This window comes from Hoplias malabaricus, chromosome Y, assembly GCF_029633855.1.
Source record: "Hoplias malabaricus isolate fHopMal1 chromosome Y, fHopMal1.hap1, whole genome shotgun sequence".
NCBI classification, from domain to species: Eukaryota; Metazoa; Chordata; class Actinopteri; order Characiformes; family Erythrinidae; genus Hoplias; species Hoplias malabaricus.
The window spans coordinates 18,106,870-18,132,212 of record NC_089820.1 but is presented as its reverse complement, the minus strand read 5'-3'; the positions used below and the strand labels follow the sequence as shown (position 1 = coordinate 18,132,212).

The window sequence follows — 25,343 nt, the reverse complement described above, 5'->3', positions numbered from 1 at the left end:
CGACATGCAACGTGTGAAGGAAAGGAGCAGCATCGAGAGTACATTCAGGAGAGCAGAGCGGTGGACTGCAGAGTGGGGGATGGGCGCGTGCAGCACGGACTGAGTGGGGGATGGGCGCGTGCAGCACGGACTGAGTGGGGGATGGGCACGTGCAGCACGGACTGAGTGGGGGATGGGCACGTGCAGCAGACTGCAGAGTGGAAAAGTTTAATCACAGCTACAGAGAGAGTTGGGTGAGGGGTGCAGGGCTCTGCCATATAGTAATTAATAAATGGTAAATAGGACAACCGTTTTTGGTCAAATTTTACATGTACATCTAGTCTAGTCTTTAGTATATTTAGCCATTTACAGCCATGTTTTCCCTGTTTCTTAACCCTAGCTCTGCAGAATATTTACAGTCTGTTATATTATACAAAATACTTATTCATTGTATGTATTAAGTATGCAGTGTACAGTTTGTGTAAAATTACAATGAGCATACTGAGTATGTTGTTTCCTTAAAATGTTTAGTATTCATATTTACTCTTTTTCCATGATAAATTCTATGATTTAAAAACAGTATTAAGGAAAATGTTAAATAGAAGAACAAGACGAAATCCTGTGGCAGATGCTACAGAACATATTCTTTCCTGCAAGGACAAGCCTTGGTTTAAAGAAAGATTTATCAACTGTTGTAGAAAACAATTTTATTACTTTGTGTTTGTTGACAAATATCCTTAAATGATGATTAGTTAAATTAGCATACTCATTGTGTGAAATCCTGTACCCTATATGCATTTATATGAATGACTAACCAGCATTTACATTATGAATTACTTACACATGTAGTTAAACATTTTTGCTTGATTCTGCACTACTAACTCATATGATAATTACTCTTAAAGACATATTATAAGCTAACTTCACTATATGGCATGATAACTTGATATTGACACACAGTTTTAATTCTTAACGTCTAACCTTGAACAGATGTGCACTCCAGGATTGTAACACACTGACATCATAGTGTTGGGCATGGAGGCGCTGATCTGTAGCTTCTGTTTGTGGCCTTGAAGTGTATTTCTAACTCCCTAAATTTTAGTCTCTAGGGAAAAAAAGTGCTGAGAAGAGAGGCCCATTGTAAGCCTGGCCAGATAATGAATGTCTTCAGAGTCACAACAGGCACCTGAATATTGCACGTGAAGAGCTGAGTACTAACATGTGAAATTATGCATATTAATATACGCTAATCAGCCAGAAACGCCTCACCACAGGCTATACGTCATCATGGGTATAACTTTTTGAGTCAGATGATGGGAGGTCAGAATTTTCACTTGGGAGGGGTATCACACTGTTCTCAATGTGTTAATTCTCTTGGATCCAATATTTTGTAAAATAAATACTTTGATTTGCTTTGAACTTCACTCGACTGGTGTCTGCGACTCTCTCGTGACGGACACGCCTTCCCCGAAGAGGGAGAGTGTATTTTTGGACCTTTTTGTAAACTTTGAAATACTTTGAGAGTGGTCCAAAGGAACATTTTTATCTTCAATTGGTGACCCCGACGTGCGGGAGGTCCAGACCGGACACCTTAGGACTCCTTTCCACTCGCGGCCGCAACATACTAAGGTGGGTGTGCAGACCCTGTTTTATTCAAATTCTGCATATTGGATTTTTTAAATTGGAGTGGTGTGGAGCCCCGAAGGTGGTCCGGAGTGGGGTATTGAGCAAATCAATTTATTTTAAATATGTTTTTATAATTTGTTATTGGTTTATTCTTTTGGGGTTGCTTGGTTATGGAATTTAAAATGGAATAGATGGACGTTGTACCCATCATGGAATTTAAAATGGAATAGATGGATGTTGTACCCATCTGAGACAGAGTGGTGGCGTCCTCAGCTCGGAACCTGACGAGGTTTCGTGTTAATTGCCTGGTCTAAGGGTAGGCCGTGAGAGTTCGTCTCCTCAGAAGTATATTCATAAGCGGAAGTTGTCCCCGCAAATTTATTAAAAATAGCAGCGGAAGTTGTCCCCGCAAATTTATTAAAAATAGCAGCGGAAGTTGTCCCGCGAAAAATAAAAAGAGCGGATGTTGTTCCCGCCACAATTTGGTGTATATTTTAATGAAATTTGATTGTGCATTCATGTTTTATGTCTGTTTGGAATTGCCTGTTATTCTTACAGGCTGTTATGTGACTGTCGTGTATGTTTTTGCTCGCTAGAGGGCGATAGAGGAGTGTCTTGCTGTGTATGTGTATGTGTGTGTGCCAGCTGAAACAATTTTTTTTTGGGAGAAAATGGAGAAAGTGGGGGACTGATCAACCCCCTTTTCTTCTGCGGTTGCTTTTGAGTGTGTGTGTGTTGAGAACTCTCCATGTACTGTAAAGAGCCATAAATTTTATGTGAGTGTGTTTAGAGAAAAGGGGGGAAAAGACATCTCTGCCTAGAGAGTGTCAGAGAGAGAGAGTGTGTTTAAAGAGAACGGAAAGTGTCAGAAAGAGAGATTTAGAAATTAATAGGGAAAGAAATTTGTAATGGTAACAATTATGAGCTTCGTTCAAGGACAGTTATTTAAAGTATATGAACCTCAATAATATGAGGGGCTTGTTTATTTATGACAATGAGCCTGAACGGAAGACGTTTTAAAACAAAATATATAAAGTAAATTAAATGAGCTTTCTTGGAGACTATACATTAAGAAAATATAGACAATGAGCTCCAGAAAGATGTTTTTAGAGGTTGAGAATAGGAGAAAGGAGAGCAAGGTGTAAAGCTGAGTAATTAATAGGATACATTGGGGTAACTGTAAGGTTTAAACATGGGAATTAAAGGGAAAATTGTTAATTGAACACTTGCTCTAATTTTGAATCTGGTTTCTTTGATATTGTTAATTTAGACTTGTAGTGGATAAAATATATTTTGTATTTTGTTTACTGCTTATTGTCCTAAGAATATTATTTTTCCGGTTTAGTTTGCATTTTTTTAACTATGGTAGTTCGTCTAAAAATTTATTTTCTGCCTCGGTTTCAATTTTTTCGTTCATCATAACATATTTTGTAACTTGCTTGCTAAATTCAGTAGTTCATAAAAATTGTGTTTTTGCTTGCTAGAATATATCTTGTGATTTCACTGTGGCCTGTGGACTGTTGAGTGTCTCTGGAACATTGTTTTCGTACCTTACATATAGTCTTTGGTTTAATTCTGTGTTGTGACCTCACTGTCCTGTCTTCCTAGCTTTTTTGTTGATTACAAATTCTATTTCATATATTGGTGTGTTATTTGCTTCTGACTTATAAGCTTTTTCGGTCCGTGGGTCGGTTTCATACTTCATGTAAATTAGGCTTCACTTGCTTTTAAATTCAATACTGTGTTTGAAGACAAACTTATGTTTTATATCCACCTGTGAAATTATTCACAGAGCTGAGGTGGTCCTGCTTTTATTGGCTGTGTTTCAGAACCTGTCTTTAAAACTTAGATTTTTTTCTCTTCTTTTCTATATATCGTCCGAGGTTGCGTGGGTGTTGGGAAACTGTTTTGGTTCACTCTGAATTGTGATGAAACCTAACGGTGATAATTGATTTGCATTTAAGGGGTGAACTAGAACGAAGACCATTTCAGGTAAGGTCCAATTTTTTAATCAGTTTCTTACAGACACTATGGCTACTCCTAGAGACTTGCATAATGAATTAAACGCCATTTACGGCATGGGGAATTGGGAATGGAAACCGTTTGTACAACAAATTGAAATTATTACTGAGGGATTAAAACTGGGAGAAATACATTTGAAAAAGCGGGATATTGTGCACAAAAGTGTGCTCCAGAGATTTGAAATGTGGGCTAAATTACACACAGGGGAGAAAACTTCTTCAATCACCTGTATTAATCAGTTAAAAAGAGAGTTGGAGGAAATATTATGTCAGGCTGAAGCAGAGGTTAGTAAGGCTAGCCTTTTCCAAAGACCTAAGGCAAACACAAGTTTAAATATAGCCAAAACGGACATTGCGGAGCTTCAAAATTTTAAAATGGCGTTCCTCAGTCTCCTTCCGCAGCTTGTGGTTTTGAAAACACCAGGTCCGTCACCTTCGAGCGCTGTATCACTCACTGCCGTGAAGCCGGAAGTGGACATTGCCTATACGAACCACAAGGGGGAGGAGCCTACAGCTCCTACAGCTCCGCCTCCCGCATATAACATAGGTCACGTCACACCAGTTGATAATGTCCCACCAGTTGATAATATCCTCCCTGTTTTCAGTGTTGATTCCGGCAAAGTGAGCGTACAGACAGACACAAGAGGCCGGGATTTTGCTTGTGAGCAGCCAGTTCAAAGTGACAAACACACAAACGCACACACAGACGACCCATTCCAATTGCGAAAGCCACATGAGTCAATTTTAAATACACACACGGATATTAACACCGACTGTTATGACATTATAGATGACACGGGAAAGCATGTAGAACAGGATAATCCGCGCCTTGTCGATAAACAAACACTAACAACACCATTTAAGAACCCGATGCCACGTAAAAATAAACAAAAAATCAGGATTAAAGCTGATTTAGAGGGCCATGTCACAACGGATGACTCTGACCAAGATGAGGGACTTATAGCAGATGATGAGGACAGTGCGAATGAACGTCGTGGTGGTAGACGGATTTCTGATTTGAACAAAACATTGCGTGCCATGGAAAAACTCATATTAGAAGAACAGAGACAATTGGACTTAAAAAAACAGACTTTAGAATGCGACATGCACACCTCAGACAAAACGGACATTTTGAGACGAAGCAACAGACCCCGACACCCGCCTGACAGGTATATGTCTGACACTAACGTTGATACTATGCTTCCATTAGTGGCCACTAGTACTGGAACATATAAATATGTACCATTATCACTAACTGATGCACAGACTTTGGTCGATCAGCTTCCGCCTTTATGTAGTGGAGCGGCTGCCTGGTTAAGAAAGCTGGACAGTCTGACAGGTGGCATGACTCTGGCACTTGGGGATTTTAGAAACATTATTAAAAGATCGACTACTTCCATGGAAGCAGCTGAAATAGAGAGACAGGCGCAGACATCTACTCAACCTAATTATGATCTTTTCCACATTCACTCACAGTGCCTTACTGACGTTATGAGAGAGATGTGGCCAACCAGAGCAGCGTCCACAATCCCATTATATGCCTGGGATGAAAAGCTTAGCCCAGGGGAATATATGGGTAAAGCAGTTGAGGATTGGACTAACACTACAGGGGTTCACCCTGCTAGGGGGCAGCAGGTGGTTTGGTTTAGGACTGCAGTTGTGAAAGGCTTGCCAGCCCTCATAAAGGATAAAATTGAGGACGATCCTAATATGGGCCCTGACGCACCACATGACTTGTGGGTTAGACACGTTTTGTTCCATATGAACAAATATAAGGAAAAATTAGATAACAAGGACAAGGAGACACTTAAGTTACAAAGAGACCTATTAAGTGTTCAACTAACAGAAGCCAGGAAATCTATAAATGATAATATAAAGCAAACAAAGTCTGATACCATGATGCCTATCACTGCACTACCACCTAATATGCAGTCACCACGAACATTTATGAACACAGACACATATATGCCTACTCAATCAGGGCCACCACAAAACCCACCGTATAATTATGTTAATTATTAATAATTAATAAGTCCATATTTCTCATATCAGCCCTACTAAAGGGGCAGTGGGCGTGGTAATGGCAGGTGGAGGGGCAGGGTCCGCCGTCAGACAGGGGCGTGCCTAAGATGTGGAGCTTTGGACCACTGGGTAGCACAATGTGAGGCACCACACCCACAGGCGGCACCAAAATCGGAGCCATCACATCTTCCTGCTGGCCAATACAGCATGGAGCCGTGGGGTGGACATTGACGGGGTCAAGAGGAGCACCAGGACAGCAGGGCCAGGGCAGAACCCATGCTGTCATTAACTGTGGGGGCCTCAGAAATCGTTTTTCTGGTAGACATGGGAGCCACATGGTCAGCCATCAACACAGTATTACCTGCACATCTGATGAGCGAACACACTGTGCAAGTAAGGGGCTTCTCGGGGACATCTACATCACTGCCAAAAACAAGACATTTGCCAGTCAGTACTGGTACACAGACTGTGTCACATTCATTTTTAATTGCATCACAAGCACCCTTGAACATTTGTGGTAGAGACTTGTTGATGAAAATGGGAGTTACTATTTTATGCCAACCTGATGGGATCACACTTACGTCGTTGGACGGACATAAAACTGTGGCAGTGGTGGGGTACACTGACAGTATGTACCTGATGAGACCTCAACAGGATGAGTCGGTAGACATTTATTGGGGTTTAGTGACTGGACAGACGGACCCGTCACCACGACTCATTGCCTTGTTCCACCAGTGGTCGCCTTGGATTACAGCCATGGTACCCTACATCTCTCCGTTCGACCCATTCCATGTCACCCTGTTCTATGATGTAGGGGGAGATTTAACTTACTATGAAGCTTTTCAAACAGAATTAGAGGGTACACAGTGGTCGGTTGACACCACAGGGATTTATGTGGGTCCTGAAGGGGTGGCATCTCCTGTTTCACTAACACCACAACAACATTATTGGTATAAACTGTCTGACACGGCGGCACCACAAATTTCACTAGCTCTCCATCAGAGACACGAGGCCAAGCAGTTGGGCCGTATGGTAAAAAGAGCAAATGAGGCCACGGATTGGGTCTGGACCCAGCTGCCTGGTGTCATGTTTTGCAGTCCACAAAGACATATCACATCACTGATAACTCACCCATCCTAGTCACATTGTACCATCAATTGCTGCCTAGACACCATGGTTGTGAGGACACTGATCATCTACAGACGGAGGTATTATTAGCATCTCTACCTGACACATTGTGGTCCATAGGGCCAGATGATGTAGGATAAACTAATCAGACACCTGTCTCTTTTTGTATGAATATTACACAACCAATTTGGATTGCCCAATATAACCACAAAACCAGAGACTGTGTAAGACATGTTAGCATTTTTAGAACTGACTGGTTACAGCAGACAATAAATTTCTGACTTTGTCGGACGAACATAACCTTTTAGGGACATGGTGAAATTTCTAGGGATGAGAAATTTGTCTGGTAAGCTCAATTGGACGGTGGAGTCTGAACAGGCGTTTATAGATGTTAAACAAACCTTATTGACCCCATTAGGAGATATAGATATCTCCTGGTCGTTGTAGATAGATTCTCGGGGTGGGTGGAGGCACTCCCCACTCTGAGGGAAGATGTAAAATCAGTCTGTAAGTTTCTGATTGATTGTTGGATTCCGAACCATGGATTTCCTAGGAAATTTTTTTTTTTTTTTCAGATAACGGGAGTCATTTCACGAGTAAAACACTGCAGTGGGTGGAGCAGTCATTGGGGCTGCGCCATAGCTATGGTTGTGTGTATCATCCTGCCTCACAAGGTCAGGTGGAGAGGATGAATCAAACTTTGAAAACCAAATTAGCAAAAATCAAACTGGCCACGGGCATGAATTGGCTTGAGGCCCTTCCAATTGCTTTAATTAGTGTCTGTAGTTCAGTAAATAGAACTATAGGATTTACTCCTTTTGAATTAGTGAGAGGCATGCCATTTCCGGGCCCCAACAATGCGCTTGCGTCCCCACAGAAACCACGTCAAGCAGAGTACCGACAGCTATATGAAGAACTAAAAGCTGTTTGTAAAGATTTCTCTATACAGGTGCAGGAAAGGAGAGAAGGAGAAGAAACGGAGGAGAAGGATCCAGAAGTGACAGTCTCACCCTGGGTCCTCCTGAAGGTCATCAAGCGGAAGTGGTACGAACCTCGCTGGACAGGACCCTACCAGGTGACAGAGAGAACCAGTCGGGCAGTCCGGCTGAAGGGTAAAGGCTTATAGTGGTACCACCTCACACAGTGCAGAGCCACACCGACACCTAACATCAAACATTCACTGAAGGAAAAACAACACCTCAGAAGAGGCTGATCAAGCAGCCTCAACCAACATAGGGGCAGAATAATCCCCTGAGGCAGGGGCACGACAAGGAAAGTCTATCCTTGCCCCCAGCGCAGATCCCTACCAACGGATGAAGAATACACTTTAACACATACACATATAGGGCTCATTGTAATCTCTTAGTCCAGAGAGTGAGTGGTAGGACAGAGGTGTCCACTCCCAACAGGAGTGGTGTAATTGCCCGCTACCACCACAATCTGCCATCACGCTCTACCTAAGTCACTCGCCAAACCGGGGGTGACCTAGGCAGACCAATCTAACATTAATTGCTTACCATTTATCTAAATGTATTGACCTGTCAGTTGGACAGGTCAAAAGGGGGAATTGTTGTAGAAAACAATTTTATTACTTTGTGTTTATTGACAAATATCCTTAAATGATGATTAGTTAAATTAGCATACTCATTGTGTGAAATCCTGTACCCTATATGCATTTATATGAATGACTAACCAGCATTTACATTATGAATTACTTACACATGTAGTTAAACATTTTTGCTTGATTCTGCACTACTAACTCATATGATAATTACTCTTAAAGACATATTATAAGCTAACTTCACTATATGGCATGATAACTTGATATTGACACACAGTTTTAATTCTTAACGTCTAACCTTGAACAGATGTGCACTCCAGGATTGTAACACACTGACATCATAGTGTTGGGCATGGAGGCGCTGATCTGTAGCTTCTGTTTGTGGCCTTGAAGTGTATTTCTAACTCCCTAAATTTTAGTCTCTAGGGAAAAAGTGCTGAGAAGAGAGGCCCATTGTAAGCCTGGCCAGATAATGAATGTCTTCAGGGTCACAACAGGCACCTGAATATTGCACGTGAAGAGCTGAGTACTAACACGTGAAATTATGCATATTAATATACGCTAATCAGCCAGAAACGCCTCACCACTAGGCTATACGTCATCATGGGTATAACTTTTTGAGTCAGATGATGGGAGGTCAGAATTTTCACTTGGGAGGGGTATCACACTGTTCTCAATGTGTTAATTCTCTTGGATCCAATATTTTGTAAAATAAATACTTTGATTTGCTTTGAACTTCACTCGACTGGTGTCTGCGACTCTCTCGTGACGGACACGCCTTCCCCGAAGAGGGAGAGTGTATTTTTGGACCTTTTTGTAAACTTTGAAATACTTTGAGAGTGGTCCAAAGGAACATTTTTATCTTCACAACTCATATAAAGGCATGCCTGAATATTACTACATTTACAATAATTACAATTATAAATGTTAAACCTCAGGGGTACATGTGTGTGGGGTGGGGGAAGGACATTTCTTGTAGCTTTAAATTGTTTTGGTTCTAAAATTTTATTACTGTTACAAGAAAAAAAGTTTAAAAGGTTAAATCTCACTTACATTGGCTCTGTGTTAGTAGAATTGTATGTAGAATTGGATTTGTAGAATTGGATTTGTGCACCTGCAGTTAAGAATTTGTGAAGGTGTAACTGTTAAGTTGCATTTGTGGGAGAGGAACAAATCTACAGGTTTGCAACTCCTGAGGAGGTTTTCTCTGTGACTTCAAATTATAATAAAACACGTGTGACTATTTTCTCCAGAATAGATTTCACTGTCACTGGTGCTCAGGGGTTTTGCTCCAAATATAACTCCATAGTGGCACACTTTCAAAAGGAAAGAAGCATATTCTATCTTTCCGTGGTATATTTATTGTGGCGTACAAATGCAGGCGTTTACAATTTTGCGTGGAACATGTGCCCCATCCCTGTGGTTCCTATGCCAATTAAACTAAGACTAATACTACTTCAAGTGATATTTAAAAAATGTTGTTTTTGTGACACCCAGATGGAATTCAAAGAAAGTGTACATTGTTTTTTCACATGATGTTGTAAGCCATTATATTGAGCCAAACAGTGGGTAGGTCTTGTATGCTTGATGTCTTTCCTATTTAATAATTTCTGCTTATGTTCTTAAAGTTTGATATTTAATTAGAAGTAATTAAAAATTAACTTCATTTACATTTTCCCCTTTGCTGTATTTTAGGAAGGGGAGTATTTGCTCTGGTGAAAATAGAAAGAGGAAGTTTTGTCCTTGAATACCAAGGACAACGTATTTCTCAAAAAGAGAGTTCAGGGGGCGCTCGAGAGCTCGCTATGGAGTAGGACGTGTTGAACTTGAGCTCCTGCCGAGCCTTTGTTTTATTTAACTTTTTTGGACGCTTAAGATTACGATATTTTGTTAAACTTTCCTAAAAAGTGCTCTTTAAGTAAGGCAGCAAGTTTGTGTGGACTTATGGCTACAAATTTGCGTAAATATAAGTATAGTGGCCCGCTCAGTACTAGGCCTAACGCCGCCTCGACCTCAAGCTCCACAGACACCTCGGAGCGATTACCTTCGACCGAATCCCCTGTAATGGACGTCGTAGCTCTCAAATCCGAGATTCTCCTCTCACTAAAAGCGGATATCTCGGCGGTGATTAAATCAGAACTGAAAAATGCACTTGCTGAGGACTTTGATTCCCTTAAAGCCGAGCTGCACGGAGTAAAAGCTGAGATCGTTGGAAATATGGCGGCAATCCGCTCCGAGGTTGACCAGGTGAAGGTAACGCTGAAAGATGTGGAAGGCGGATTGTCAACATGGTCAGATGAGGTGACTGCCCTGCAAACAACGGTGGCGGGTCTGAGAGCGGAGTTGTCGGAGCTACGGGAGAAATGTGTAGATATGGAGGGGAGAATGAGACGATGTAACATCAGAATCCTCGGGGTGGCCGAGACGGACGGCTCGTGTACTACAGCATCCGTCTCAAAGTTGTTGCGGGATGTTCTGCAGTTGGATAGAGATGTGCTCGTGGATCGGTCACACAGAAGTCTGGCTCCAAAAAGATTAGATGGGAAGCCGCGAGCCATTATAGCCAGGCTGCACTACTATCAGGACTGTGTTGAGGTGCTAACTCGTGCACGCACCCGCTCTCCACTTCGGCTTAATGGCAACCCAATTGCGATCTTCCCGGACTATACCGCCACGGTGGCTAAGTCCAGGGCTGCGTTCACGGAGGTCAGGAGACTGCTTCGCAATCGCCAAGGTGTCCGGTACGGCATTCTTTTCCCAGCTCGACTTCGTATCACGCACAAGGGAGAAGAAAAGGTATTCACTGATGCCAAGGAAGCGATGAGTTATGTAAAAGAATATATCATTTCGCCAGTAGAGATTGAGGGATAGGAGTCTGAATTTAGTGGGCTCTTGAGCTGCAATTAGTTTGGGCATATATCCTAATCTTGTCTGTAGTGCCTGTTCATTTACCCGTGATTATATCTCTCGGACACACTGCTTTTTGTTCAGACTAATTTTGTTTGTTATATTGCACACTGTTTTAGTGCATATTTTCCGTAGTCTTGATAGAGTAATGTACCATATATAGTGCTACATAGCGTCTAATATTGTTAATTTGTTTTATGTTTTACTTTTATTGCTCGGCCGGGGCTCTAGCGACTGGCTCTTTAAGTTCCCTGATAACACTAAATGTGTAGTTCTTTTTGGAGGGGGTACTGTGTTCACCTGTGTTCTGTAGGGGGTGAGGGGGTGGGGTATACTAGGCATGTTATTACGGTTACTGGTTTTTATAATATTGGTATTATTTATGTTAACTCTGTATTTCCTCAGTCGTTGCTATGCTGTAAATTCTCTGTGCTCCAATTTCTCAATCTGTTGTACCTAAATGGCTCAGATCAACTTTTCTAGTAGGTCAGGCGGCTGTTTAGTCAATTTTGTAAGTTGGAATGTTAAATCACTTAACCACCCTGTTAAATGCAAAAGGGTACTGGCACATTTAAAACACCTCAACGCAGACATTGTATTTCTACAGGAGACCCATTTACGTACAACAGATCATTTTCGGCTAAGAGGGGGTTGGGTTGGGCACACGTTCCACTCTAACTTCCACTCAAAAGCTAGGGGGGCAGCTATATTGATTAGTAAAGATATACCATTCACAGTCTCAAGTGTAGAGGCAGACTCAGCAGGGCGATATATTATTGTGGTGGGGCAACTATATACATCTCCAGTAATATTGGCCAATATATATGCGCCAAATTGGGACAATCCTAAATTTTTCTCAGATTTTCTCTCTTCCTTACCAAATATGTCAACTCACCATCTTATCCTCGGGGGTGACATTAATTGTGTACTATCCCCTGTCTTGGACCGCAGTTCACTAAGGCAGGGCTCCTTATCCAAATCAGCTCATACTCTCCAGTCATTTCTGGAGCTCTACGGAGTAGCAGATGTATGGTGGTTTCGTAATCCCACCGCCAGAGGATATTCCTTCTTTTCTCCAGTCCATGGAACATACTCTCGTATTGACTACTTTTTTGTTGATAAGGGCTTTCTGCCCTTTATCACTAAATGTGATTATGGAGCCATAGTTATCTCAGACCATGGCCCCTTGTTTATGCAAATGCGTATTCCTAACACACAGCTCAATTACCGTCCTTGGAGGCTCAATCCATTACTCTTATCAGATGAAATTTTTACTAATTTCATTACATCAGAAATTAGATTATTCCTTTCAATCAATCAGACCCCTGGAATGTCCTCTCTAACTGTATGGGAGGCATTGAAGGCATATCTAAGGGGCCAAGTCATATCGTACAGTGCCAATATAAAAAAAGTTGAAACCGCACACCTTAAGGCATTGATGGACGAGATGTTGGAGATAGACAAATTAAATAGTGTTTTACCATCTGCAGAAAATGTGAAAAAGCGCATGTCATTACAAACTGAATTTGATCTCCTATCAACACGACAGGCTGAATATCTGATCCATATATCACGCCATAGGAGTTATGAACATGGGGAGAAAGCTGGTCGGTTACTTGCTCACCAGTTGCGACAAAGAGCTGCTAATCAAGCCATACCAGCAATTAATGATGATCTAGGACATATCCATAGCGATAGTCTTAAAATTAATTCATGTTTTAAATGTTTTTATCAGTTATTATATACGTCTGACTTAAGTACAAATTCATCTGAGCTGGAGGAGTTCTACAAGACCTTGCATATCCCTTCTTTAGATTTAGAGGTAGCTGGTGAATTGGAGGAAGACTTCTCAGTAGAAGAAATAACATTAGCAATACAATCTATGCAGAGTGGTAAGTCTCCAGGGCCTGATGGTTACCCTACAGAGTTTTTTAAAAAATTCTCAGAACTACTTTCTCCGTTGTTATTATCAGTCTTTGAAGAATCGTTTTCAGAACAGTCTCTACCTTTAACCATGCGTCAGGCAGTTATTTCTTTGATTCTAAAGAAGGATAAAAATCCTGTGGATTGTAGTTCATATCGCCCCATTTCTTTATTAAATACAGATGCAAAAATTCTCGCCAAAGTACTAGCTCGCCGTTTAGAAGGGGTCCTCCCCAATATTATATCTCAGGATCAAACAGGCTTTATCAAAAATCGTTTCTCTTTTTTTAACATTAGACGCCTCCTGAATATTCTTTATACCCCTCCCCCGCCTGGAACGTCTGAAGTAGTGCTATCACTTGATGCGGAGAAGGCCTTCGATCGGGTGGAATGGAACTATCTCTTTGATGCGCTGCGGCGGTTTGGGTTGGGCCCCAAATTCATATCATGGGTAAAGATTTTATATAAGCTCCCAATGGCTGCAGTGCGAACTAATAATAATCTGTCCTCTTTTTTTGAACTTCATCGCGGTACAAGACAAGGGTGCCCCTTATCCCCACTCATTTTCGCAATCGCAATGGAACCACTTGCTATAGCTATAAGGCAAAATGTAGACATTAAGGGAATTGTGCGTGCTGGGATGGAGCAGAAAGTCTCGCTTTATGCTGATGATATGTTATTATATATTTCTGACCCCCACTCAAGTATACCAAAATTAATGATCCTACTAACAGAGTTTGGTAAGATTTCTGGTTATAAAATAAACTTCCAGAAAAGCGAACTAATGCCTATAGACGCTGGGAAAGATATGTCCTTGACCTCCTTTCCATTTAAACTTTGCCTTAAAAAGTTTAGGTACCTCGGAATTTGGATCACACGTGATCACAATGATCTATACATCGCTAATTATCAACCTTTATTATCTCAGCTTAAACAAGATATGGTGCGATGGGCCCCCCTGCCTCTTTCCTTGATTGGCCGAATTAATTCAGTTAAGATGAACGTTCTACCAAAATTCTTGTATATTTTCCAGTCTCTTCCGATTTTCTTGACTAAATCGTTTTTTCTCAAATTAAATAACTTAATATTGAACTTTATCTGGAACAATAAAACACCCCGAATAAAAAGGAAAATACTGCAAAGAGGTCGGAGTTCAGGGGGTCTAGCACTCCCGAACTTTTTGTTTTACTATTGGGCAGCAAATATAAGGGCGTTGTTGTATTGGATGATGAATGAAGGTACTGCCCCTGTATGGACGATCTTAGAGGAATTGTCTGTTGATTCTACTTCTCTAGCTGCATTATTGTGTTCCGATCTGCCATTTACACAACCTATCACTGCTTTCAGCTCAAACCCTGTTGTCATATGTTCAATTAAAATCTGGAACCAATTCTGGAGATCCTTTTCCTTGAGAGGTCTGTCACAAGCAGCTCCAATTATAAACAATCATATGTTTCCCCCATCAATATTGGATAAAACCTTTGCTATTTGGGCCAGAAAGGGCATGCTTTCATTGTCTGATCTTTACATTGATGGTAATTTTGCCTCCTTTGAACAGCTAATACAGCGATACAATATTCCTAGATCACAGTTCTATAGATATTTACAGCTTCGACACTTTGTATCTTCAAAGTTGGACTGTTTTCCATTATCTCCTTCAACCTCTCTGCTAGAATCAATCTTTAAGTACAAAGCAATTAATAAACAGACGATAAGTATAATTTATGAATTAATTAATTCACATAATTCTACCTCACTAGAACTTCTTAAAAATAAATGGGAAACCGATCTGGATGAAACAATTTCGGTAGAAACATGGCATAAAATAATACAAGGAATCTTCTCAACCTCTATATGTGCGAGACATACCGTTATTCAGTTTAAGATTGTACATCGTTTACATTGGTCCAAGGTTAGACTTTCAAAGATCAGGACCAACTTAGATCCTACATGTGATCGATGTGGATTGGCACCAGCGTCACTTCTGCATATGTTTTGGACGTGTTCAAAACTATATCCCTTTTGGAATTCTATCTTTGAGACTTTCTCAAAGATTTCTGGGAAAACAGTGGAAGCATCACCATTCATAGCACTGTTCGGTGTAGTCCCGATAAATTCTGATCTCAATAGACGGGATATGAATATGCTTGCTTTCTGCTCTCTCCTCGCCAGGAGGTTAATTTTGTTCAAGTGGAAAGATACTAACCCACCAACTTACAGTCACTGGATAAGAGAAGTCTTGTACCATCTTAGATTGGAAAAGATTAGATATACTCTGAGAGGGTCCATTGGGAAGTTTTTTGATACTTGGCAACCTTTTCTAACTTTCGTTGAAGATCTGGATGCAGACAGGGTGTTAGTATAACATTTTGTTTTGTTTTACTTTGTAATTAATCTATATATTCACACATTGTGTGTGTATGTTTGTGTTTATATGTATATATGCATGCTGTTGTTATTATTAATTATTGTTATTTGTTGATTTGATTACTTTATAATTTCTGTTTATATGCATAGCTGGCCTTTTTTTTTTTTTTCTTGAGAATATATGTGTATCATGCCTGGTATGGGGAGGGTTAGGGATGGGGAATCTGATATTTCTTTTCTGTGATTGTAATATGAAAAACGCAATAAAAAAACTTTGATCAAAAAAAAAAGAGAGTTCAGAGAGACAAAAAAATGTATACAGGAAAATAAAAAATGGGTTTTTGTTTGACTTTAAATGTAATGGGAGTAGCTGGTGGTAAGTGGCTGCCTGTTTAGGGTATTCTAGCTTTCCTTCTTTTAGGAAATTTTAGGAGTTAATTTCTAACAGATAAAATGAAATTACATGAATAAATGATTAATACCTCATACTGACATTTATTTAAGAGTCATATTAAGTAGTTGTAATTTTAGCAGTTGGTGTTGTAATTAAATATATCTGAATTTTCTTTTTCAGTACAGATGCTGCCAAAGAAGATGATCGAATAGTAAATGATGATCACAAAAATCCAAACTGTAAAATTAAAAAAAATACTGGTTAAAGGCAAGCCACATTTGTGCTTATTTGCTATGAAGGACATAGACCCAGGGCAAGAAATAACGTACAGTCATGGAGACAGTCTCTGGCCTTTGTGTTCACTGGTGAGTTTAGATTTAGATTTAGGAATTAGATTTAAAGGACAGGGAAAATATTTTCATTAAATATTTTTTGTATACTTTGTAATATTATTTCAACTAAACTATTTGTAAAATATAAAAAAATTGGAATTGGAAATTTGATGTCTGCAAGACACGGGACAGAACCAAGTTTACCACTGTTACATTTCCTTTTAATTATACTGTTTAATCATTTGGGAACTGAGGATACTAAACTAATAAAGTGGAATGTTTGCCCATTCTGGTATGATACAAGACTTAAGCTGCTCAACAGCCCATGGTCGCTGTTGCCTGATTCTAATATCATTATTAAAATAGGAGACACAGATCTAGACCACAGGCAGGTTAAGCTCACGCTGTTGTAGCACATACCAAATAAGGCATGGCATCATCCCTCTGAAATAACCCTAGACTTCCTGGGGAAAGACCTAATCATTTTTCTCTAAAAATAGTAATGTTCACATCCACATCAATAGAAGCTACTCACATATGCAAGTCATCCATGCAGTGGTCACTGATGCCCACTGATACCTCTCGTAGGGTTTTGCCCCTGTCACTGATAAAATTTGGATGGTCCATTGTGTCAGTGGTACAGAAAACATGATTTATTTGGATTTTTTATTAGGTACAGTAGATTTTGAAATATACTGTATAGAACATTATATATTTTTACAATAATTCACTCACAAAGTTTGGCACAAAGTGGTGAGAACCAACCCATCTTTGCTTAAAAACAGTGGAAGCTTTTTACCCAATATCGATCTACTCTCTTGTTACCAGCTCACCTGCTTGTTATGAAATGCTTTAAGATTAAAATATATCTTGAGTGTCTATACATATTGTCCCTTTAAAATTTTGTCTCTGCGCCTGTGTTGAATGCAGCCAATTCTTAATTTTTTTTATATTTACAAAATTTTAAAAAAATTAGGTAATTAGAAACACATCTTAAGGCAGACTTAAACATAAAAAAACTTAAACATTCTAGACTTTAACACTTGAACACTGATAAAGACAATTTCTGTGTTCTCTTGCATGTCTGTCGTGTTTACATTGTCCATTTTAAAGATGACCAAAACCAACCAATTATCCTATGAATCTCAGTGTACTTTACTCACCACCGGGACACAGTTAAGCATGTTGAAGCATATTGATACGCAGCAAAATAGTAGTTTTGATAAAATATTACCATGTTTGGAATTCATGTGTTATATATTAAGAAATATCCGTATGTCCAGTCCTTATTTTATATTTGGGTGTAAGCGATGTTCATGTTGCTTCTATTAGTCCTTATTTTTGTAAAATTTTTTCCATGAGCAATGAACATAAGCAGTATGAAATGTCTGTTGACTGGTCTTTGTCTCACACCTTGCAGGACAGAAACATTAACAAATCACCTGAAGATCCGGATCTTTTGTGATTTCTCATGAGCAGAGAGCAGAAATCATGGCAGCACAGGTAGAAATTGATTATCCATACACTCTATTTGGACAGTTTAATAATAAAAATAACTGCCCTAATAATGATGCTCCAAATCTTTTCTGGGGTAAAATGTTTTGACCTGAGGGAAATCTCAAATGTCTTGACATTGGACTGTACCAGAAATGGGGTGTGTGTTGTGTCCTAATTTTGCATCTCGGCGTAAATCACTTTGAATAAATTATTGTTGATACTTGTTTTAGATTTTAATAGTCAATTTTGTGGTCTTTTTCTGTTATTGTTTTAATATTACTATGCCTACGTTCATTTAGACTGACAGCAGAATCATGCGGAGCGCAAAGCTTGCCAAGTATGGTGCTGAACCAGAAACATCTTTGGCCCCTGAGGAACCAACAGTGGAGGCTACTGCTGCACAGGTTAAAAATGAACCTATTTTCATATAATAGTAAGCTAGGCATTTCAGTATTTCTTTCCATTAAGGGCTACTACATCAGTTCTGCCCTTACCCAATGATTGTTCTGACACCAATATTCCAAGACTGTTTTGGGGTAAAATATCTTGGTGAAGTTAAAGGGGACTTTCACGGTTTTAATCAAAACACACATTTATTTATATACAATTCTGATGATGATTCCTCATTATTTGCTGCTTTCCAGTAGTTTTGCGTGCTTAGAACCTATCTAATGCATTTCCAAAGCCTGTTTAAAAAAAATTATAAAAAAAATAGAAAAAGAAAAATGTCTCGGTCCACTGTGTTCACTCTCTCAAGAGTTCTGTTCATGTAGCATCAATGCCATCCTCAAATACAGGCTGGAGATGTAAGAAGCAGCAGTATTGTCTATATTGTGAGAAGCCATTCTCTAAAATTTCAAGGCATCTGCAGTATGTACATCGCAATGAGTCAGATGTGGCTGAAGCATTCAGCTTTGATAAAAAATCAAAAGAGAGGCGAGTGCGCCTGCGTTTGTTAATAAGCAGAAAAAATTTTGTGCACCATGCTGTTGTATACAGTGAGGGTAAGGGTGATTTGGTGGCCTCTAGGAGACCTAAAAAAAAACCTGCATTCACAAATGACTTTACACATTGCATCCACTGCCAGGGTCTGTATGCAAGAAAGACACTTTGGAGGCACATTAGAAACTGTCCACAGAATTCCAGTTTTAATGAGTCTAGGACTGGCAAAAAGAATGTGCAGTCACTCAGTTACATGGCATTTTCCCCTTCTCCTGATCCGTCCAAAGCATTTTGGGAAAACAGTCGTATGCCAAATGAAGCGTGATCAAATTTCTGATTTGATCAGGAAAGATAAATACATACTTCTGTTGGGAACAGATGTTCAACAAACTCAACCCAAGTTCCTCGAAAAACGATTACATTCGACAAAAAATGAGAGAAGTAGGACGTCTGCTGTTTGAGGTAAGAAGAATGACACCTATGAAGTGCATGGAAGATTTTGTATTGCCATCCAATTTCCCCCATGTCATCAAAGCAGTGAGAAGTGTTGCTGGACACTGTGAGGAAACAAATACATAGAAGACTCCTTCACTCACTCTAAAATAATAGTGGGACGAGAGCAGCTTGCTCAGGATGCGCGAAACTTCAGAGTTTTGCACGAGATTAATTGGTACGAATCAATCTCAGCTGCAGCAGGAACAACCCTCAATGAGGCAAAAATGAACAAGCCACAAATTTTACCATTCACTGAAGATGTGAAGACCTTGCATTCTTTTTTAAAAACAGAGATGGAGAAATATAAGAATGCTTTGAAGGAAAAATCTGATGTCAAAAGCTATGCAAGCTTATGCAAACTGACACTTACCAGAGTCATACTTTTTAACAGAAGGAGGGGTGGAGAAGGAGCAAGGTTGAAACTAGAGTCTTATGTTTCAAGAGAACAGTCACCAATTCATGAAGACCTGGCAACTGGGCTTAGCGATTTTGAAAAGAGTCTCTGTAAACATTTTCAAAGGGTGGAAATTTGTGGAAAGAGGGGCAGGATGGTGTCTGTACTGTTGACACCAGAGATGGTCAATTGCATGAATCTCCTCGTTGAGAAAAGACGAATTTGTCAGGTACCAAGTGAGAATGTACACCTTTTTGCACGTCCAAATGCTCTCAACTTATTGTGGATCGGATGCTTTGCGTGAGTATGCAGAAGCCTGTGGTGCAAGAATTCCAACAGCTCTTTCGTCAACAGTGTTAAATTTAAAAGAAAATGAAGTGGATCAGCTTGCCAACTTTTTGGGTCATGACATTAAAATTCATCGTCAATACTACCGTCTGCCTGAAAGTACTTGGCAAATGAGCAAGCTTCTTATCGCAATGGCGAGAGGGGCACTGTCAGAAATTCAGGGTGTTCAGCTGAATGACATCGTAATTAATCCAAAAGGTAGAGGAACATAACATTTATTTATAAAACTAGAATTTATGAAGTGCAGTAAGATCAGGTCCAGTGGGTCATTTAATGTGATGATAATTTGGCAAAGTGAAATGTTTTTGATACACCTGTATTTTGTAATATCATTTTCACTAACCAGTTTTATACGTGATTAGATTAAATTGAAGACACTGATGCTGATACTTCAAGTGATGAGGCAGAGATAAAAGACCTTCCGCAAAGCCAGAGCCCAAGAGCTCCTCAGCCATCAACTTTAGAAAATCCAGGCAACTCAGATCCAAATGGTAAGCTTAGGTTAACAAGTTGAGTTGAGGCCTAAATTGTATATAAAATCGCCCAAAAGAAAGAATACTACTGTTGAATTTGCTGGTCGCATAGTGTAGCTTGATTTTTCTCCTGTTCATGCTAATTATTCCATGTAAGTTTGTTTTATTCATTGAATTTTTTTTTGTCTGATCTTTTTGTTTAACTTAATCCTCTCTTTGTTTAATCTTCTTCCTCTCTGCCTGGTAAAGCACTCTGATGTGGCTGTTGCGTTCATACCTATTTTGACATTTCCAGATTACAGTGCTTTTGGAGTAGGCTGTTTCATTGTGCTTGTGCATTGATCATAATTATAGATAATATTGCAGCATGAATTCAATTGGTTTTAACATTAAAAGAGTATATGGTGTAAAGCATTTGTCCAAATATAATGTATACTATAGTATTTGGCTTGCAGTTTTAGGATGGCTTTGAAATATTCTATTTTGTACAAACACTATATTTAAAAGTTGTAGGCTGGTGATTTACATTAGTGTAAATTTTATTTATTTATTTATTTATTCATTTAGTATTTAGATCAGCATAACGGAAAAGGAGAAAAGCGGAAAATCCTTTTCTGACCAAACTCGTCTACAAGACTCAAGTTCAACACAAAGCAACGCTAAGGGAAAACAGTTCTGGAATTTTATTTTATATGGCACACAGATCAACTAGTCACTTCATTATCCTTCAGTTTTCTACACTCTGCCTATTCACTCTGTTGCACTGACCACACAGTAGCACTTTGTAGTTCTTCAGTTATTCTGAATATTTTTTACCCATCACACCAGGTGTGATGTGGTGGTGGATCATTCTCAGCACTGCAGTGACACTGACTGGGGAGGGCAAAAATATAAAGAGCCACCACCATTTTCCCTGCATTTACAAGAAAGTAATGTCTACACCACGTTAAAATTTAGACTAGACAAGGCTGGTATTATTTTCCCTTCAACCATAAGCATCAGTTTAGAAGGCAGATTCTTGCTTCCTATTCACAATTTTTGTATTTAAGCATGTAGTTCCACCTTAAATGGGTCTGTTTAAGAGTCTCCAGCTACTTATTGAATACTCATTTCCATCTTAAACAGCTATGCGAAGCTAAAGCTAGCGCTAGGATTATAAACTAAACTCGTTTTGAAACACTAATTTCCCATCTTATCCATTTAAAACACACACCCAAAGAAAGAGTAAAAAGATGAATTAACAAGAGTTAAAAATAATAAATAAATGAATGAATGAACACTCCCAAGTGCTGAAATATAATACTGCACGTAACCCATTAGAAGGCTTTAACAGTGCTAGTAACAGTGAGAAAGCTAGAACATTTTCAGTTTCACACATTCATTCGTTCACTGCCTTTAACCTCTTCTCCAGTTCAGGGACGCGGTGGGTCCGGAGAATACCCAGGCGAGAAAATTCCACCCTTCGGAATTTTTATTTAAGAAAAGCAGCCTGATCTATGGCATCGGAGCCAATTAAAAATTTGAGAGAAGAGAAAATAATTTTCTGTGAGGAAAACCACGTCAGGCAACGAACAGTGCTCTCGCAAACCGGAAAACATACACTTTGAGTGAAGAAAAACCCACCGGATTCACCTTGTGTGCGAGGGAAAGCTTCTGTGCTTGTGTTCTGACAGGGGGTCACCATACCAAACACAATACACCCCAAAACGCAGTGAACAGCAGACTATAACATTAAACCTATTATAGTCTTGTTTACCTTCTCGCGTTCATGCGGTCGCCGTTCATTTACCGTAATAGCATGAGTATAAGCGCCAGATAACGTGCAGTTGGCTGTGCTAACCGGGAATAGAAATGAAAGCTTATCGTTATCAATCGAAAATTAATCACGAAACATATCGATATCATTTATCGCCCAGCAATACAACCAAGTGTACATCATGTCATTAAAACATCTACCTACTAGAGAAGTGCTTACACAGGTGCTGGTCATAAAATTAGAATATCAAGAAAAAGTTTATTTATTTCAGTAATTCCATTCAAAAAGTGAAACTTGTATATTGTGCTCATTCATTACACACAGACTGATATATTATAAGCGTTCCTCTAGTAGATAGATGTTTTAATGACATGATGTACACTTGGTTGTATTGCTGGGCGATAAATTATATCGATATGTTTCGTGATTAATTTTCGATTGATGACATGACAATTGTCCAAATGACGACCATTGACACCTTACACAAACAGAGCACGACACAAAAGGTCATTGCTAAAGAGGCTGGGTGTTCAAAGAGCTCTGTGTCCAAGCTCATTAATAGAGGGGCAAAGGGAAGGAAAAGATGTGGTAGAAAAAAGTGCAGAAGCGATAACTGCACCTTGGAGAGGATTGTGAAAAAAAAACCCTTTCGAAAATGTGGGGGAGAGTCACAAAAACTGGACTGTCATTTCTTTTTTATTCTTCTGACATATCAGATGTGTTCTGTGCAGTTTTTTAAGTTGGTAAAGTTCAGCCAGCAATATTCTTATACCTTCTTTGTTCAATATATAACCGTCATTGAATAGTTAACACTGGTCACCATTCACCAGTTTGCCATTTTTATTTTAATTGTTTGAGAGAGAAAATTTGCAGTGGATTGAGCAATGTATTAAAATGTTTTAAATTATTGGCTGGAAGATAATATAAATGTAAATGAAAAATTGATGCGTATTATTATTATTGCTATTGTTATTAATAATATGATTATATTGATAACATAATTGTAATAACACAATGCAAAGTTCCTATAAGTGAATACATTGTCCCTGTCCAAAAAAAAGCCCCATGCATATCCACTTTAGAAGAGATGGATAAAAACCTTCTTTGGAAGTCAATCTAAAATATTTTATTCCATTTTGGAGTATTTTTATTCGTCCATTCATCATAGCAGACTTGAAAGTGTGTGTATTGTATGTCCTGGAAGTTCACATAAACCTGAAAGTGTCCTATAATTTCACAAATAGGTTTCCTTTGTTTCTGGAACCTCCAGAAAGGGATGTCCCCATTTGTAGGTAGTTGGTCTGGTGTCCTGAAATTACACAAAAATGTGTGTGTGTGTGTGTGTGTGTGAGACATTACTGAACGTTGTGTCTGATGTTACAGGCCGTACAATGCTACAGAGCGTATTAAAGAGGGCATTGTACCTCATAATGACATTCGACACCTGAACGTGTTGCAGTGCAGGTGAGTGTCCAGCTTCTCTCCCTCTCCGATTCGGTCACTTCTTCTTAACCTACTTTAACTAAATGCGTTTTGATGTTTTACTATTACTATTTACTGTTTTAATATTGTGAATTTGTCTTTATCTTACTACAGTAAAATCTACAGCATAAAAAAAACACGAACAATAAGATCTTTCCCAGCTCTTGTGCAGAAAAAGAAAGGTAAGGGTTTTTAAATGAAAACATATATTTCCAGGTGTTTTTCTACTGAAATGATATGAAATCCTGTTAGAAATGATGTTAGCGGATTCATATATACACCATCCAAAATTAGTATTTATCTGTATTTTAATATATTTTCTCAACATTTGAACTGTGAGACTTCATTAGGAACGGTCCAATAGAAACGCAGCAGAATTAATCTGAAAAAAGTCTCTGTACATTAATGTACATTAAAGGAGCAATATAATATATTTGTATATGTAATATATTTGCTGTAATAAATTATAACATGGCCAGTATGTGTCATCGGAGATTAAGGGAACTGTCTTAGTTGAAGCACTGGTGTCCCTGAGAGCACTGCTGCAGGCCGTTTTTTCTTATGTGAGGAGGCCCAGAGCGGCGCTCGATTGGTGTTTGGTCCCGCCCCCTGCCCAATCACAGTCCGATCACAGTACAGTACACAAACCCCAGGTTGCCAGGTAAAAGAAAAACAGTACGCTACAGTCAAGGAAGACACAAGCAAAGAGTGCTGACGTTAGATGTAACTGTTTTATTTATATTTTTTGTGTGTGTTAGACAAATTCGTTTTGTCATTAGTAGTTTAATTGAATGCAGATAATGGATGTAAACTGTGTGTTTTGAGAGCAGATAATGGATTTAAACTCTGTGGTTGTTTTAGACAAATAGGTGATTAATGACCACAGATTAAGGATGTAGAGATTGTGTTTTTTAAATGAAAGGATATTCAGAGCAAATCTTCATATTTATTTGATTTCAGCTGCATCTGTTCCCTGTAAGAACGTCCTGTTCCACCTTAAATGCTGCATTGTTTAATAACTCTACAAAGGTCACATTGGAATCATATATGGAATCAGTGGAATGGAAAATTCTACAGGTGACCAAGAGTATAGCATTTTAAGGTGGAATGGATAATTTCTACTGGGTCCACTGCTCCATTTAAGGTGGAATGTAAAGTTATGCAGGTGACAGTATGGCGTGATTATGGGAATTTATAGCTTTATGTTATTTAGGTTTTATTTATTTAAACATATGATATTCCATATCTAATGTGTGAATATTCTTAACTTAAGTTATTGCTAAAATGTATTTGCTCTTTAAACGGGTGTAACAGCATCGTAGAAATAAACACAATTTAAAAATCCACACTTAATACAGAATATGGTACAATTATGACTCATAACGGGAAGTAGTGAATTATGTCCCACAGACGGACAGATAGATTGATTTAAGTTTATTGTCATTGTTCAGCAAAAGGCACAAAAGAAGTATGCAAACAGAAGAGTGAAAATGTGCCTGAAGTAAAATAGGTCGATGATAAAATATGAATTAACGATGGGGTGCCATCATAGCCACAGTTTATCTGAGAATGTAGGTGTGTTATTGTAGGTAAGCCTTTATCTCTTGACCAAATGAGCATTACTGTGCGATTGTAGGGGTGCAGAAGGTCAGGAGGAGATGGACAGTGAAGAGCGGCGCCGAACAGAATTCCTGCA

General features: G+C 39.1%; 1 long non-coding RNA gene across 2 annotated transcripts; it reads left to right on the top strand.

Moving 5' to 3' along the window:
* The first annotated feature begins 3,123 nt into the window (after positions 1-3,123).
* Positions 3,124-23,820, top strand: LOC136677737 (uncharacterized). 2 transcript variants are annotated; one of them, XR_010796420.1, is made up of 7 exons: positions 3,124-3,597; positions 16,114-16,293; positions 17,681-17,763; positions 18,057-18,161; positions 20,299-20,427; positions 23,549-23,629; positions 23,762-23,820. It is a non-coding gene; the product is annotated as an uncharacterized lncRNA (long non-coding RNA). The 2 variants fall into 2 exon arrangements; XR_010796419.1 differs by having other exon boundaries at positions 16,109-16,293.
* Positions 23,821-25,343: the final 1,523 nt, after the last annotated feature.